Raw genomic sequence first — 3,071 nt, forward strand, 5'->3', positions numbered from 1 at the left:
GCATGTCTTAGGTCAACAAAAACAGTAATACCATTTTTAGTAGCTATTCTCTTTTATTTGTGCATAATCCAGTATTTCTTGAATGAAAATAAACCAAAATATATTTATATAACATATATGTATTTTATATGTATATAACATATACTTAATCACAAATAGAAAATACCATAAAAAAGGAATTACACGTTAATGTGAACAAATTAACTTATCATTTATATATTTACTATAAAAAGATCATTTAACTTTTTATAAAATTTTTTATAAATAATAAGTACAGCTATATATGTTTAAAGGTTTTTTAGCGTTCAAATACAATGTATGCGAAATTCACAATATATGTATAAATATACTGCTCATAATGCATTACAAGGAGTAAAAAAAAAAAAGAAAAAAAAGAAAAACACTCAAATATGTTTTTTATGCAAATTATTGATATACCCACATCGATTTAAATAAATAATATTTATCAATAATTCAAAACATATTGAATGAAAAGAACAAAAAGAAAAAAAAATTTTTTTTTCTTTTTTATTCTTTTTTTTTTGTTTTGTTTTTTTTTTTTTTTTTTTTTTAATATATATTTATTTTTCGGATAGGAACACAATAATGATCCTTCCGCAGGTTCACCTACGGAAACCTTGTTACGACTTTTACTTCCTCTAAATAATCAAGTTCGGTCAACTTTTGCGAAACAACCGTGAAACACAAGGCGTCACAGTGATCACGTCCGGAGACCTCACTAAATAATTCAATCGGTAGTAGCGACGGGCGGTGTGTACAAAGGGCAGGGACGTAATCAATGCGAGTTAATGACTCACACTTACTGGGAATTCCAAGTTCATGTGAACAGTTTCAGTTCACAATCCCAAGCATGAAAGTGGTTCAGCGGTTTACCCGGACCTCTCGGTCTAGGAAATACACGTTGATACTTTCATTGTAGCGCGCGTGCAGCCCAGGACATCTAAGGGCATCACAGACCTGTTATTGCTCAATCTCGTTACTGCTAGACGCAATTTGTCCATTTAAGAAGCTAGTGTCCTTATAATGGGACAAACCAACAGGTACGACTCCACTTATATAAACACATTCAAACACTTGTCCATTCAAGATGAACGCATGAATGAAGGCTATATAAGCTTCAACACCATAATCCTGAAAGCATCTATTTAATATATTTGAGTCTCGTTCGTTATCGGAATTAACCAGACAAATCACTCCACGAACTAAGAACGGCCATGCACCACCACCCATAGATTCGAGAAAGAGCTATCAATCTGTCTTACACGCTTATGTTCGGACCTGGTAAGTTTTCCCGTGTTGAGTCAAATTAAGCCGCAGGCTCCACTCCTGGTGGTGCCCTTCCGTCAATTCCTTTAAGTTTCAGCTTTGCAACCATACTTCCCCGGAGCCCAAAAGCTTTGGTTTCCCGGGAAGCGACTGAGAGAGCCATAGTAGTAGCTACACCCAATTGCTAGCTGGCATCGTTTATGGTTAGAACTAGGGCGGTATCTGATCGCCTTCGAACCTCTAACTTTCGTTCTTGATTAATGAAAACATCTTTGGCAAATGCTTTCGCTTAAGTTAGTCTTACGACGGTCCAAGAATTTCACCTCTCGCGTCGTAATACTAATGCCCCCAAACTGCTTCTATTAATCATTACCTCTTGATCTAAAAACCAATGAAAGTAGAACAGAGGTCTTATTTCATTATTCCATGCACAAAATATTCAGGCATTTGGAGCCTGCTTTAAGCACTCTAATTTGTTCAAAGTAATTGTACCGGCCCACAACAACACTCGATGAAGAGCACTGAAGCAGGTTTAAATAGGAGGAATATATAAAAAATACATTGTATTAATTATATATAAGAACTCCACCGGTAATACGCTTACATACATAAGGTAATGTACATACCACAATTATAGTTGTACTACCCGTATGAAGCACAAATTCAACTACGAACGTTTTAACCGCAACAACTTTAATATACGCTATTGGAGCTGGAATTACCGCGGCTGCTGGCACCAGACTTGCCCTCCAATAGGTCCTTGTTAAAGGATTTAAAGTGTACTCATTCCAATTACAGGGCCTCGGATATGAGTCCTGTATTGTTATTTTTCGTCACTACCTCCCCGAACTGGGAGTGGGTAATTTACGCGCCTGCTGCCTTCCTTAGATGTGGTAGCCGTTTCTCAGGCTCCCTCTCCGGAATCGAACCCTGATTCCCCGTTACCCGTTGCAACCATGGTAGTCCTAGATACTACCATCAAAAGTTGATAGGGCAGACATTTGAAAGATCTGTCGTCGGTACGAGACCATACGATCTGCAAGTTATCTAGAGTTCAACCAATATAACGATCTTACGATCGCTTGGTTTTAGCCTAATAAAAGCACACGTTCCAAAAGGTCCGTGTTTATTTTGCATGTATTAGCTCTAGAATTACCACAGTTATCCAAGTAACTGTTAACGATCTATGGAACCATAACTGATATAATGAGCCTTTTGCGGTTTCACTTTTAATTTGTTTGTACTTAGACATGCATGGCTTAATCTTTGAGACAAGCATATAACTACTGGCAGGATCAACCAGAATAATATTATTATATTATTTTTTATATAATATTTTTATATTATATAAAATTTTAAATGATATTTTCTTATTTGAAAATTACACAATACACAAAATATAGAAAGTCAACACACATATATACAACACAGACAACACATTTTTACTTTTTTTCTAAAGCTTTTAAAGCTTTATATATTTTTTCTGACCTTTTTAACAATTGCTTTATATATTCTGGTACCCGCCATATACCATTATTTTATTCATTTATTCGCTTATTTCTCTTTGAGAATTTTTATCATCATATATATTAAAATATATATATTTTCTTATATTCTCTTTCAGTCCAATTAATTGGCACTGACACGTTTGTGGTTTGTTATGCGTGTTATGTTGCAAATACGGTTGCTTTTAATTTTTGCTTTTGTATTGTGAAAAGAATTTTCGTTCTCTATACATAATATTATTTAATTATGTAAGAACGATGTTTCTTCTTATATTAGCT

The 3,071-nt window shown here is 34.6% G+C and overlaps 1 non-coding gene across 1 annotated transcript; it reads right to left on the reverse strand.

Annotated features, from left to right (window-relative positions):
• Positions 1–604: 604 nt before the first annotated feature.
• On the reverse strand, positions 605–2,593 carry LOC120781193. The gene has a single exon (XR_005706027.1). It is a non-coding gene; the product is annotated as a small subunit ribosomal RNA (ribosomal RNA).
• Between the last annotated feature and the right edge of the window lie 478 nt (positions 2,594–3,071).

This window comes from Bactrocera tryoni, unplaced genomic scaffold, assembly GCF_016617805.1.
Source record: "Bactrocera tryoni isolate S06 unplaced genomic scaffold, CSIRO_BtryS06_freeze2 scaffold_489, whole genome shotgun sequence".
NCBI classification, from domain to species: domain Eukaryota; kingdom Metazoa; phylum Arthropoda; class Insecta; order Diptera; family Tephritidae; genus Bactrocera; species Bactrocera tryoni.